Genomic DNA, 15,839 nt, shown 5'->3' with positions numbered 1-15,839 from the left:
AGGGGGTATTAGAGACAGCTCATTTGAATAACATTTGGACTCATTTGGGTAAAAACCATTGTCGTGTGACTCTCAATTTGATAAGATAGATGTCGTAAATAGTTATGAGGGGTATAAAAGAACTCATTTGAATAATCTTCAGACTTGTTTGGGTAAAGATCATTGCAAAGATTCTACAAAGGATCACGGCCATAACTCTCAACAGTGCAACATCACGTCAACTAATACCTTTGGATCAACAGGAGAAGTGATCAGGTATGTTAGGAATAGCTTTTTGACACTACAGGAACTATGAGTAACTGAGAATAAATTGTAATTTTGACATGATTTTTGTTGTGATCATGCTCGTATTTTCTAATCACAATCGTGATTGTGTAGACATCTACCATGATTCTATATAAACTTGTAAATTGCAAGCGTGGTAGTTCCAAGTGTATACAAATCAAAATGTTTGGTTAGTTAAAACCATTTCTTGCACTTAAGGTCAGAAGACTTGTTCGTTGATGACATTGCGCTTAACAAATGAATCCAACCACTAGGACCCTCTTACCAAAGAAGGATCGGGTTAGCTCGCATGACCAGCACACAAAGGAGTGTTTTTTCGTTGCACAAGTTGAATTATTTTGGAGGATCAAGTAGTGAGGAATCCATGGAGAATCCTCTTAATAAGGAAGTGGCAAACAAAGTGGCGGGAGATAAAGGCACTTCTTCTCCAACACTATTTAGAGGATTCATGGGCTTAGCCAAAGGAATCCTAGAATATGGACATGGGCCTTAAAGGGAAGATCTACAAGTTGCCAAGGAGGAACCATAGAGCTCGGACTGAAAGGGAAGCTCTACAAGTTTCTAAAGGATTACCATCAAAAAGTGAGTACTACGAGGCCACAACTAAGGGAGGAGCCATCAGTAGGGATGATCAATCCCTAACCCCCACAATACAACATACTCTAAGAATACAAAGTCATTCTTTAAGTGCCCAAAGAACGAGGGCAGTGCCCTTCCCCACTTTGAGATAACTATGGATTGAGGAAAGAATGAGAGAAGCACAAGCCCAATTTAGAAGGATTAAAAAAGAGAAGGCTAGCTTAGATCTCCATAGGGAGTTGGCCAAGAGACGTTTCGATATGGCAATGCATGGAGAAGATTCTTCCAGTTTCAAAGGATCAAGGCATGAAGAGAACTTGGCTACATGAGACAATACTAGAGAGGTTGAATAGGCAATGGAGTAGGGTGTGCCACTTCTAAAGCCTATTTGTACCTCTCTCAGGGAACTATCAAGAGGAGAGGAGGTACCAAGCTGAGGTAGATGCAATGTTAAGAACCCCAAAATTCCGAGAGTACATAAGAGGCATGTTTCTACAAGAGGCCGAGGAAGGGGAGGGACATATAGGATAGTGTACAAGGCCCCACCAAGAGATCCAATGAGATTAGTCCCTTGTATGGAAGTCACAACACCTATAAGATTTCTCCCTTGAACTTTTGATGATGTAAAGATGTAAGAACTTCCCCTTCAGCCTCTTGTAATCATCCCCCCTTTTCAAAATGGAAAAAAACCTTGTTTGACCCTGTTTTGAACTAGAGAGAGAATTCACTCTAGAGGGAGGTAGAATATTTTTGGAATATTTTTGAGTAATATTATTCCTTAAGATATTCTAAGATGATCCCCTGAAACGGAATTCTGATCTAAATTTTCTAAGTTGCATTAGTTTTGGACGGTGGGTGAGCCAGGAGGAACTCTACTTCAAAGTTCTAAGCCTTGCAAACATTTTTTAAATTTGAAAATAGGATATCCTTATCTAATAAGGTCGATAATTAGGATTAAAAGAAAAATAGAAAAATTTAGATTTATCCACAAAAAAATATTAAAGAACTACTCACACAAGGTGAAGATATTGCAGTCATGAGCTTCTGATATGTAAAGAAGACCTTTGGGGAGCCTTTTGACACCTCATAAATAGTGGGATGCAAGCTTCTTTGAGGCACCTAGAAGTGCCATTAAACCCCCATTTTAATATTAAAAAATACTCTAAAAGCATGGGATATTTCATCTATCATCTCTCCTCTTCCAAACTATATCAAAAGTGGGCATAACTAAGCCAAATCTTGTCCAAATTGGCTCAAACTGAAGCTGGAAGCCTCTAGATCTTGGGTGGGCTTGGTTGGTGGCCTCCCTCACCTATAAATAGAACCCCATTCTTTTGTATTTGCATCTTAGTGTATTTTCACTTTAGTATAATTTTCATTTTAGTGTATTTCCTTCGTCCCTCTTCCTTGCCTCTCTATTTTGAAGCTTTGGTGCTTCACTAAACCATTCTATCTTTCCCTAATCCTCTCCATGGTTGCCATGGGTCTCTCTCCTATTGAATTCTTATCCTCTCCATGGTGGTCTAGCCTCTCCTCTTGATGGTGCACCCTCTCTTAAAGGCTATTCTCTTCCCTTGAAACAAGCTTCCTTTCTTGAAGGCTACCTTTCTCTTGAAGACTACCCTCTTCTCTTGGTGGCCAAGCCTCTTCCTTGAGGGCTACACACCTCCTTGCAAGATAAAGAATCAAGCTCATACCGAGAGGTTAAGCCTAAACAATGATGTTTATACTATTTTCTTCTTCTCCACATGCTTTGAAAGCTTGTGGATGCATGATTCTCTTCTCTTCCACATGCTTTGGAAGCATGCTACTTTTATGCTTATCTTTTTAAACCATGCTTTCTAAAAAAGTAGATGATTAATGATGAATATGTTAACCCTCTTGCTTAATACTTGGTTTAGGGTTTATAATAATGATGTCTAGATTATGAACATGGGCTTTATGTGGATGAGATTTAACAAAGCTATCCCCTCTTCTAAACTGAGAATAGCCATGAAGATAGTGTCTAACCCATGCATGAGGATATCCATGTAGACTCATGGTGTGTAGAATCAAATCATTTAAGTTAGCTTCTTAACTATGAATAGACGTATATATTTTTATTTCCAAAAGTGGACTCATGAGTAAATTTTTATGTTTATATCTATGCATGCTTATGCATAAGTAATTAGATGCTAAAAGAGGATGTTTGGTCACATTTGTATGTTTACATTCATGTATGTGTATGCATGAATCATATAGATGTTAACAGAGGATGAATGGTCACATTTTCATGTTTACATTCATGGTATGTACACATGAATCATATAGATGCTAAAAGTGGATGTTTACTTACATTTTCATACACATATTTATGGTATGTAAATGCACGAGTCATTAGATGCAAAAAGAATGATCTTTATTTAAATTTTCATGTTTATATTTATGCATGCATATTTATAGATGTGAAAAGAGGAAGTTTTATCATATTTTATGCTTACTTTTATGCAAGTATATGCATAAATAATTTAGATATTAAAAGAGAAAGTCTCATGATATTTTATGTTATGTTTAAATTATATTATTCATTTCTTTGAAAAAGGAAATGAAAGAAACTCTTAAGATGGATATTAATTATACATTTTTTAAGCTTCTTAAATATTAGGTTAAAAATTGAGAAATCATTCGAAAAGTAGCCAAGTTATGGCAAGATTTTCCTAGATGTAATTGTCTTTGAAATAAGATGGTCGATGACCTAGTTTAGTGGTCATGAGTTAAGAGACGAGTAGAAATAATGGATAAAGACCACTTAGTCATAAGATGAAGACCTGTGGATGCATAAGCACCTTTCCTTGTTTTGAAAGAAAGGGGAAAGAAATGATCCTAGTGAATATAATCAAACTCAAAGGTTAGATCCTCAAGTGAAAAGGCTTCCTTGATTGGAAAGATCCCTAATAAGAAGTGAATTCACTCAACGTCTGTGACTATAAATGAAGTCGTATAGAGAACCATCCTATAAATGTTGCTCTTGAAGAAAAGATCAAGGATCAATAAACTAACATGGTGGTCATCCTCAGAATGGACAAGAATCGTAGTGGGATAATGGCCGTGTTGTTATCTTTTCCCCTGAAGGATCGAGAGAAGAATAGATTTTTATGAGGTTATGTGAATAAAGGAAAGTTGCGGGATTATATTTAGATTTTCTTTCTATAGTATGGGACCCGAATAAGTCCTCATTTCAATGGTTGTGCCTTACTTTCAATGGGAGAAAACGAGTTGATTCTGTGAACCAAGTGCGAGTCTTGTTCCACTGTCGAATCTGACCATTGACCTTAGAATGAATGGGAACGTAAGAAAGTTATTCAATTCTCAAGATCAGTTCGGAAAGGGTTAAGTTGTCGGAATCAAAGGAAATTTGATTGTGGGAACTATCCCAAGGTTGTGATCAAGCTCAGAACAATGAGGTTCAAATTTAAGAAATTATTTGACGGATAGAAAGGAAAGATGATTGCAAGAAATGGATCGATGAATAACCTCAAAAAAGACTGACCTTATCAGAAGAGAAATGTCGTGGTTTGATAAGCGTATACTTGACTTGTTTCCTTAGAATTCTACTTTACACCAAGATCCCAATGGGCAATTGGTTATGTTACAAAGGTGGAGGAAGTGATGTTGAAATAACAAAGGGCCAAAGAGAGTTGGAAATGAGAAACAACAATATGAGGAATGGAACTCCCTATGGGGTGGATCGTTCAGACAGTATCAAAAATAGTGATCATTGAATAAGAGGTAACGCCCCTGGCGGATCGTTGAATAAGAGGTAACGCCCCTGGCGGATCGTTTAGAGAGTGCCCGAAGAGTATAAATTGATATGAAATCAGGAATATGGGATGACTCACCCTGGCAGATAGTTAAGAGAGTATCCAAAACAGTGATCATTGAATAAGAGGTAGCTCATCATTAGAGAGTACCCAAAGAGTAAAAATTGGTATGAAATCACGAATATGGGATGACTCACCCTGGTGGATTGTTTAGAGAGCATCCAAAGAGAAATGAGGATTGAAGGATAGCTCCCCCTGGCGGATCGTTAAGAGAGCTACTTGAAGGGATAAGTAACATAAGAGTGAAGAACGAAGAAAAGAAGTCATTATCAACTCAGAATTGAAGGCTCACTGATGATCAAGCAATAGAGAAGATAAAGGTTTAGTTATGTTTAGATAGATTATTTGAATAAATAATATTTGAATTTTAAGGTATGACTGTTTTCTATGCATGTGATGGTCATTAGGAAAAAAGGGAGCTCATTTTGGGGCCTTTTACGGTTTGGAAAAATAAGCTCTCAACCAATCAACAGAGGGCCAACGTAACGTTGGAAATTCACAAAAATAAGAGAAAATAGATAAAAGAAACAATACTTTATGTAGGTACAAGCGTGCTACATTAATGTGGAGTGTTTGGGACATCATAGCATAGCGGAGGCTACACTCCAACCCACACACTTTGTCAATCCGTGAATGCAACCCGGTTAGTGGATAGAGGCTATCCCGAATGGGAGAAGATTAGTTAACCACACACTAATGACTTCTAGTCCTACTCAATCCTTCTTCAACTCTCAAGCAATCAATCTAACATAATCAAAGCATCAAGATTAGGCTACACTTAAGCATAAAAAATGCAACTTATGCAAAGAATCTAACATGCAAAGAGCTATCACACAAGCCTCAACTACACATCATTTCATGCACAAGCTTCATCACATGCACTCTACAATTCACAAATTAGATTTTAGCATCAAAACATCATTAAGAAATCTAGATTAGCAAGTGTGTGGACCATAACCTCATATCATTGAAAATGTAGAGAATAGAGAGTACAAGATTGAAGCAAGAATGGAGATGGAGAGCCTTGGGAGAGCGCATGAGAAGGAGCTATGGAGCAAGCTCTCTCTATGAGCAAGAATGGAGATGGAGAGCCTTGGGAGAGCGCATGAGAAGGAACTATGGAGCAAGCTCTCTCTATGAGCTTCTCAACCAAATGACCAAAGAGTCCTCTCTAGCTCTCAAATGGGCCACTTTTTATACAAAAACTCTAAAACTCCCAAAAGCTCCCATGTGGGATTATTGTCAAGCCCTCTCCCACATTTATCTACAACTTGGAACTCTTCACAAGAGCCCTAAGTGTCTTTTTTGTTGCATCCTTGCATTGATCTTCATTTGTCATGCAACACTCCCCCCTTCCTATTTTGCGCACGTCCTCGAGCGCGGTAGGAGCACGAACTGCAAAAAACAATGGACACAAGTAAAGCCTTTTATTGAAAAAAAGAAAAGAAAAGAAGAAAGAAAAAATAGCAATGACAATTTCACATGTGAGCATACAAGTGAAAGGCTGATTAGAAATTTAATGAGTACTAAAATAGGTGAGTAAAGACTAGTCAAAGTGAGACTAAGTGGTAGATAATGCTATGCAAAGGCAAGTGTGCTTGTACACCGCCGGTTATGACCGCAGTCTCAATGTCCTACAAGTATTTAAGTTATTCCTAAGTGGCAAACCTACTCCTAAATATGAGCAAAGGTGATTGGAACTCTTTATTTTTATTTTTATTTTTTATTTTTATTTTTTATTTTTTGATGTGTGTGTAGAAGGTGATAAAGATTAAGGTTCCATCCCAATGAGACCCAAGCAATGGCCAAGAGACCTCTGCCAAGAGAATCTAAAAACCGCTAAGTATCTCAAGGACGACAGACCCTTTTTCTTTCTTTTATGACATAAGAAGTACCCCATGAAGATGAGGGCATCGGTCTCGAGGGTCCATAATGTACCCCAGAGTCCTACCAACATCTATCAAGGTGATAGAATCCTTGAAGGTCTTTTTTTGAAGCTTTTAGACGTCAGTGTTCACCCCATGGAAACCAAGGCATCGGCCCCAAGGTGCTAAGACAACCCCAGGTCCTACCAAGCATTTCACATGGCGGTAGACACGTCATGTCTCAATTCACTTTGTATATATATATATATATATATATATATTGTATATTTTCATAAATTTTTATTACTCCTAGCACCTAGCCCATACCTAAGAGGTAGCTACCACTAGGGATAACTAATATACCTTGAAAGCATAAGAACTTGGCATACTCCATTGGTATATATCCTACACTGTCTTTAAATAGAAATATCTTTTACTAAGTTCACTAAGAATCTAGAATTCACTCACCATATTTTAACAATTAATCAAAAACTTAAACCAGCCAATATTGTGTGAACATGCAAACCATATATCCAAAAGATAAAAGCACATAAAGAACAAAAGATTAAGATATTTGAATTGTCGTAGTCAACAACCCTCACAGGAGCAGTCCCAGGAGCAGGAGGTTGGGCACCAAGAACAGGTCGTGCTTGCTCTTGTGCTATCGGTGGCTTACGTTCAAAATTAGTATACTGTTGATACATTTGTGGAGCCACTCCACCCCTTGGCTGCTCACGCTCCTGTCTCATTCTTGCAATGCGAGTACATTTCTGTGTGGTATGGGTAAAGTTCCAAGCACAGGCTTGGCACCACTTTTTTATGGGTTGGTTTGAGACTAGAGGAGAAAAGGTATTACATTCCTCTGTTTTATGGTTACCGCCACATGCTCCACAAAGATGAGGACGTGTAGGAAGTACACTCCTCATTCTCTGCTGCTGTTGTTGTGGCTGCATGGGTGGACGATAGGTCTGTCCCAATCTCCTTAGTACTAGGTTAGCTATCTGGTCTGGATTTACTAGCGCGCTAGACCCTGAACTTTGGTCATCACCCCACTGATCTCTAGTTTTCACCTCTGGGCTAGAACCATCTTGGAATTTGAAGTTATGGGTGAAATCCATAGCATCATGGCAACACTCATTGAAATTTGTATGCTTCTTTGCATAGAGATGTGTATGCAGTGTTGAATTTTTGAGTCCTTTTAAGAAGAGAGAAATTAATCGACTTTGGGCGGGCTTCTCATCTTCTGGGCAACGATTAATGTACTGCTTCATTCTATTTACACAGTCTCTAACACTCTCATTCTCGCCTTGCTTGAAAGAGTAGATGTGTGCTACCGTGTCATGTTGAATTCCCATCAAGGAAAAAGTAGCAATGAATCTCTCTTCCAAAACTCGTAAAGAAGATTTGTCTAAAGCCTCTAGTGCTTGAAACCAAGCAAGGGCTTTTTCCTCAAGAGTAAGTCCAAATCTTTCAATTTGAGTATGCTTGTCAGCTCGAACTGCTTGCCTAAATGCTGCTACATGGTCGTATGGATCTCTCGACCCTTCATACTTCTTTACCAATTTCTGAAGAGTTGATGGCCTTACTTGTCTTGAATACTCATCATAGGGCCTACGGCCTCTCACTCTCAGTGGGAATTGTTCCTCTCTTTGGTAAGATGGTCCACATGCATCCAAACTTGGTGTGGGTCCCCTATTACCAGCCTCACCAAACCCCTCCAAAGATCTTGTCACCCGCATTTCAGGAGGTGCATTTATGGGAGGCCGAGTTGGCTCCCCTAGCCTCCGATTGTCATAGTGAGAAAGATGTTGTGGTGTGACCGGTGGTCGCACATTTGGTGTAGGACTATATCTTGGTGCTAGAGTTGGGCTACTAGCAGTGGTCCACTTTGATGTTGAGGGTCCCTCTCTAGTAGTGAACTCTCGTAGGGGAGGAGCAACAGTTTCTCGAAGAAAGGCTGTCTCTCCTGGTTTAGCTGTATTTGTTGATGAGAACACTTCCATGAATAATGGTTGTCCTTTCCACGTGAGTTCCTGAATCTCCTTCCAATCTAAGGTTCTGTATTCATTGGCCCATTTATCAATTATTCGGTTCATGTGTCCTGCAAGCTTCTCAACTACCACCACAAGATCTAGAGGAAGATCTAGCTCTGGCAATTTAGTTGTGGCATAATATCCCTCCAAAAAGTCCTTATAGACCTCTTGAAGTGGGTCATCCTGTAAGACCTTTGTCACTGGAATTTGTCGTACAAACTCCCATTGGTTCTCAGTCCCCTGATCCATTTTGCTCTTGCCTTTCCTATCCCTTTCCAAATTTAGATCTACAAGAAGTAAATCATCAATGGATGGCTTTAAGGACTGGGCATTGGATGGTCCAGGCATGTCCGGCTCAATGAGCCAATCATCTCTAGACTCCCTTGCTCTGGAAAGTTTTGATAAGTCTAAGAACTCGATTTTAGTGAGCTCCCCTAATTTGTCTACATTTTCTGGATGGTAGGTGACTTCGTAGCGAACACCATCTCCACCCATGTACATGTTACCCTGGTCATTGACTAGAGGTGCTCTATCAAGTTCTGAGAAAATGTCTGCGATCTTAACAAGATACCGTTGCTGTGGATCTCTAAAGATCTCAGCTCCTTGAGCATTCGTGTAGACATATTGGAGTCTCACATTGAGTGTTAACCCCATGGTGTCGGCTTCAAATGGATTAAAAGATCTTGAGGGTGTCATATTTGGGGCTACGGAATGACTATTTGATGGCCCTAGATTGTCCATGGACAATGAGCTAGTTGTTCTGGAGGAAAGGGTATCGGATTGGGATTCAGAAAGGGTTTCAGCAATATCTGCCAAATTTCCTACTGATTGGGTCCCACTTTCCTGCGTAGGTACTCTAGAAGGTGCCCTAGGCCCTATGGCAGAATCTATAAGACGTCCCGACCGCAAGTGCATAAGGTCAAAAAAAAAATTTGATTTTTTATGTGTTTTTGTTTTTTTTTTGTTTTGTCTTTGTTTTTGTTTTTTTTCTTTTTTTTCTTTTTTTTATTTTTTTATAAATATATATATATATATATGTATATATATATATATACTTTTTACCCTACCGATCTCTAAATGCAACTAAAATGAGTACGTGTATAAATACCTATCCTATTTTTTTGATTTTGATTTTATTAATATTTTATATTTTTTTTAAATGATTTTATTTTTTTACTTTTTTTTCTAATTACAAAAAATATGAATCACGCTAAAAAAAATACTAATTATGCACAAAGTTACAGAAATTCAAAAAAAATGCAAGTTACACTAATTATGCAAAAAATTAAAAAAAATAAAGAATTACAAAATATGCAAAAAAGTAGACTCCTAAAAAACACTTAATTTATAGAATTTTTTTTAATTTTTTTAATTTTTTATTTTTTAATTTCTATTTCTTTTCTTTTGTTTTCTTCTTCTTTTGTTGTTTTTTTTTGTTTTTTTTATTTTTATTCTTTTTTTTTAATACTAATAAATTTCGTACTAATTACACAAAATATGAATCTACTAATTATGCAAGCAACTACAAAAATTCTAAAAAAAATAAAAATAAAAAATGCAAGCTACTTTAATTATGCAAAATTTTACAAAAAATTAAGAAATGAAAAATGAACTCAAAATACGAAAATAAAAATTGTTTTCTTTTTTTAAAAAAAAATATTTAATTTTTTTGGGTTTTCTTTTCTTTCTATTCTCTCTTTTTTCGCTTTTCTCTCTTTTTTTTTCCTTTTTTTTAAAAATTTATACATATATATTTTTTTATTGTTTTGTTGTTGTTATTATTATTATTATTATTTATTTAAAAAATATAAAAAACATGAAAAATTAATTAAAAAATAAAAAATAAAAAAATAAAAATTCACCAACCTTATCCCTCGCCTCGCTCTCCTTGCTCTCAGCTGTTGCTGCTCGCCTGCTGCTCTGCAGGCTGCAGGTGCTTGCCCGCCTTCCTTTGAGTCGCCAGCCGCCTCAACTGCTCTTCCACGCCACCACCTTCTACAAGCCTTCCACAGCCCTTCGCCTACGGCCTCTCTCCACGCTGCAGGCTTTCACCTTCTCGCTCCCACAGCCCGCGTGCGTTCACCCTGCTCTGCTGCGCCTCCTCAGCTCCACTTCCTTCGCGAGCTGCAGCCTACTTCGCTGCCAGCCACCTTGCTCAACTTCAACTGGCACATCAGCTTTGCAGCCGGCTTCCCACTGCGCTCGATGCAGACGACGGCCGGCGCTTCTACAGGCTGCTGCCACGTCAGACGACGCCCCCCCACTGCAGCGCTCGATGCAGACGACCCCCTCCAGCTGCCATGTCAACGTATAAATATATATATATATATATATATATATATATATATATATTTTAAAGCCGCCTTTGCTCTCCTTTCAACCGGTCGCCCAACAGTCCTTTGCCTGTCTACAGCAGAATAAATATATATAGAAATATATATATATATATATATATATATTTCTTTTTCTTCACTGCGCCCGATGAAAACGACTCCCCACACAATGCTCTGCTGCCTCTTTCAGTTTATATTTTTTTTTCTTCTCTTTTTTTTAAATTATAAGGCCACCTCCAACACTTCCTACCTACCTCTCGCCAACCCCGTCTCAAAAATACAAAAACAGAAAGTACTTAAACCAGATTAATGGTGGGATTTCTCTACCGCAATGGGGTTTTAATTTTTTTTGCTTCTAATCAAAAAACAGAACACACACAAGACGCCCTTGAGATCACACACTCAATGCCCTTGCAAACTCTACTCTAATCTACCCTAATCCACAATTTTGCAATCAATGGAGCACTTAGTATGAAGTAATGGTTAACACCCTTCACTAACTTAGGTGTGCGTTCCCCGGCAGCGGCGCCATTGTTTGGGACATCATAGCATAGCGGAGGCTACACTCCAACCCACACACTTTGTCAATCCGTGAATGCAACCCGGTTAGCGCATAGAGGCTATCCCGAATGGAAGAAGATTAGTTAACCACACACTAATGACTTCTAGTCCTACTCAATCTTTCTTCAACTCTCAAGCAATCAATCTAACATAATCAAAGCATCAAGATTAGGCTACACTTAAGCATAAAAAATGCAACTTATGCAAAGAATCTAACATGCAAAGAGCTATCACACAAGCCTCAACTACACATCATTTCATGCACAAGCTTCATCACATGCACTCTACAATTCACAAATCAGATTTTAGCATCAAAACATCATTAAGAAATCTAGATTAGCAAGTGTGTGGACCATAACCTCATATCATTGAAAATGTAGAGAATAGAGAGTACAAGATTGAAGCAAGAATGGAGATGGAGAGCCTTGGGAGAGCACATGAGAAGGAGCTATGGAGCAAGCTCTCTCTATGAGCTTCTCAAACAAATGACCAAAGAGTCCTCTCTAGCTCTCAAATGGGCCACTTTTTATACAAAAACTCTAAAACTCCCAAAAGTTCCCATGTGGGATTATTGTCAAGCCCTCTCCCACATTCATCTACAACTTGGAACTCTTCACAAGAGCCCTAAGTGTCTTTTTTGTTGCATCCTTGCATTGATCTTCATTTGTCATGCAACATGGAGATTGGTTTTTTATTCTCACAAGATCTTTGGACATGAAGATAGAATCTAGTCTGACATTTTCTCTGACAAGGGCCTTCCCGCTTCCACCTTTTTTTGAAATTTGAAATGTTGTGCTGCCTTTCCTTCGAAAGGTCTACCATTCTACACCACTTCCTCATTGTGCAGCAGCCTCTTCTTTTCCAAAACTGCTCCCTTGATCCTGTTTGGCTTAGAGTAAGATATTTCTTGTCAACTGACTGTCTGCCCACTTTCTCTTTCTTGAAACTTTACTTTGTTATCTTGTTTACATTACTTTGCTGTTGTTATAGATTCACAAGGTCTCCATGGTGAATAAAAACTATGGCCGTTCTTGTGGAAGACGCTCTGTGGATGATAATGCTATGAAGGCAGAATTACACAACACATCCTTACCCCGTCGACCTGCTTCTTCTATTTCCTCGGTAGAGAATTCAAGTACAGTCAAAACGAAAGGAGCTTGGGAAAGGTTTTGTGTTTCGAAAGGAGCATGGGTGCTCATGCAACCTAGCAAAAGAAAGAGACCCCAGACAAAAAACATTTTCTTGGCGTCATGGAAAGGAAGAGTACGATATTTTAAAATCACCAGAGGAAAGATATCGGTGAAAGAAGTTTTGATTCAGCATGTGTACATGCATAAAGAACTTGTCTTGCGAGACTATCCAAATGATCTTTCGCAACATAGGCCTAATTGTATATTTTTTTATTGTGGTTTTGTTCTTTATGAGGTGTATGGATTTTTAAAAATGAAGCTTTCTTTCTTTGATTATTGACATTATTGTGTTATTTTATTTCAGATTTATACCCTTCATTGTATGAGACATGGCAAAACATCGATTGTATTCTGGGATTTATAGATGGTTTGCATGGATCGATAGGAGAACAACAATTCCAAGGTCGATGTGCAAGAGAGCTAGCTCAATCGGGTATATTTTTTACTGATTGTTTTATATTTGCTAGACAATGCTAACACACATGGTGTGTTAAGAAAAAAAGACCTTCCGGCATGGAATTCAGTGGATTGGCCTCTCCCACATTTTAGTGTTATAGAGGCATATAGGGCCAAGCTTTTCAAAGAAGTACAGAAAGCTCTGAGGCCTAATATTGCCACAAGGATAATAAAAATTTCTTTATGCATGCCTCTCACAGTTTTTGTAGACTTGTTTAATACCTTTCTAGTGAAGGTTTCAAAAACAATGTTCACAGTTAAAGCAACAAGTCTGGCATGCATGCCACATTTTTGGATAAAGGTTGGGATAAGAAGACATGGAGTTCAGTGTTTTGTGAGGTTGTCCAACCTTCTATGCAACTGAAGTACATGGTTGCATCATAAAATTTTATTTTTTCTTTTTATTATAAGCGCAGTCGAACACTAGGCACAAAACTAGTCCCAATGGATCAAGATGAAGATTCTTTTGGTACAGAAAATAAACTTCTTGATATTGATGTTGTTGAGAATGGTGATGTGATATTCAATATCTCATTAAGACAATGTTGCTCCCTAGCTCAATTACGCAATGACATTTTGTTTGAGACAGAAGATTCTTTTTCAAAGGACTTTTTATTTATTTACAACAATAAGAAGGTACACCATTTGACTTATCCTAGTCTCATTAAGCACTGCTATTACTTTACTTTACCCTATTGTTTCATATTGCTTTTTTGCAGGTGCTCAAAAGAAGAGAGAGTTCAATAAAATGCAAAGACATTGAAAATTGAGATAACACAGACTCCATAAACAAAGGTATTATATTCAATAAAGTAAAATTTTGTACAAAAGTGTTTAATTGTATATGTAGAACATATTCTTGACAACCATTTTCTATTTATCTACAGCCTGATCCAGAGGCTGCCCTACATGGTCCAAGCTCAGCGTATCATCTTTTTTTGGAGAATCTGTTTTCTGCTGCTCCATCCTGTCGTGTACAATCTCTTGGTGCTACTCCATTGTCTCCCCTACTACCCCTCGAGCATCTGTTTGCTGTTGCTCCATCTTCTCCTCATTCATCTCAGCAGTAGCAGCAGGTCCTTGTTCCTGTGGCACCACATCAGCATCATCTGTGTCATCAAGGTGTATGACACCACCTTCTCGGACTTTAGAGCTCTCACCCAACTTGACAGTAGCTGGTACAATTGGTTTTGGGGAGGCATACTTTAAAAACTTCCAAATTGTATCAGCTCTAAAACTATATACATAGTTCGAGCTGAAGCTATCTTCTCTCATCTACAATGGGATATGATGATTTAGAACACTTTGTACCAATATCAATTATTTTGAAGCTAAATGAAAATTATTTTTTCTTACAAGGTCTGGCTATCCTATCTCAAAATAGCTTGAAAGTATATAGTACTTGAATCATCTTGTTGTGGTGTCTGTACAGTTGGAAAGATATGTTAGAAACTGTTAATATATGAACAAAACAAAATTATTCAATAAGTTCAAAGGCATAGCATGAAATAGACATCAGTAGAGGGAACGACTTTCTACCTCTAAATCTATTGATCCAAAAGATTGACATTAGGAGGACAGTGATCCAATGCATCTAGAAGCCTTCTAATACAACTACAATACGTATAATTTAGTTAGTGTGCATTAAATCAAAATAATAAAGTTTAAAGTTAAAAAAAGCACACACACCACTTACAATTTCAGCTATGTGTGTGTGTTTTTAAGAGAGTTGAATAAAAAGCATTGCTTTTGCTGGATGTCAATAGAAGCAAAGCTCCAGTGGTCACTGCATAAGGAAAAAAGCATTAAGAAATCAAAGGCTACAAGAGTTCTCAATCTTAAAGAAGAATCCCAAAAGAAGCAGTCACCCACATACTTGTTATGGTATGGAAGTAGCAAAACATCGACAACATCAAAATCGCAGTGTCTGAACTTATTGGAAATATCCATGGAAGTTTCCTTTGCATCTCTTAACTTGAAGGAAATGGTAGGATCAATAATATGAAGTGTATGCTCTACAGCGTGGTTAAGCCCGCTTCTCATCATGCTGCATTGGACCAAACAATAATTAGGGTAGGGTGTAAAGGAGGTACAAGAAGGATTGTTTTGCAAACAAATGTAAAATAAAAGACACTTACTAGAGCATTAAAAGAATGATAGTATCTGAGCAATACTCATTCTTATGAGCCAATGCTGCCAAGCATGGTTTTGTCAAGTCAAAATTATTCACTGAAGTTTCATCCTCAATATGGACAACTATGTTAGGGCCTAGCTCCTGCAACCTTCTCTATATCTGCAGCTCCATCTGTACAGTCTCCACATCTATAACAAATTTGGATTCTTTTATTTGCTGCTTCAGTGACTCCTCATAAGCAGCTTTCCCTCTGGTGTTCTTTGAGTGGGTTACTTCAACAACCTTAACCTCATCTACATTCAACTTTCTTGTAGGTGGAATTAATAATATGTCTTTCATTTTGACGTCCTGCCATTCCACAGGATGGACCAGCTTGTCATACCTCCATCTCACTCTAGACAAAGTGTTGAAGTCTTTGGCCATCAGAGTAAGCCTGTGAGCATGGGGTCACTACAAGACAATGCTGCCATACACGCGTTTCATACACGCGATAAATTACGAACGCGTGTATGGTCGCGCTTGTATTTGAATAGAATCGGGCGC

Source organism: Cibotium barometz, chromosome 49, assembly GCF_041138505.1.
Source record: "Cibotium barometz isolate CiBa-2024 chromosome 49, ASM4113850v1, whole genome shotgun sequence".
Classification (NCBI taxonomy): domain Eukaryota; kingdom Viridiplantae; phylum Streptophyta; class Polypodiopsida; order Cyatheales; family Cibotiaceae; genus Cibotium; species Cibotium barometz.
This window is presented reverse-complemented; position numbering follows the sequence as displayed.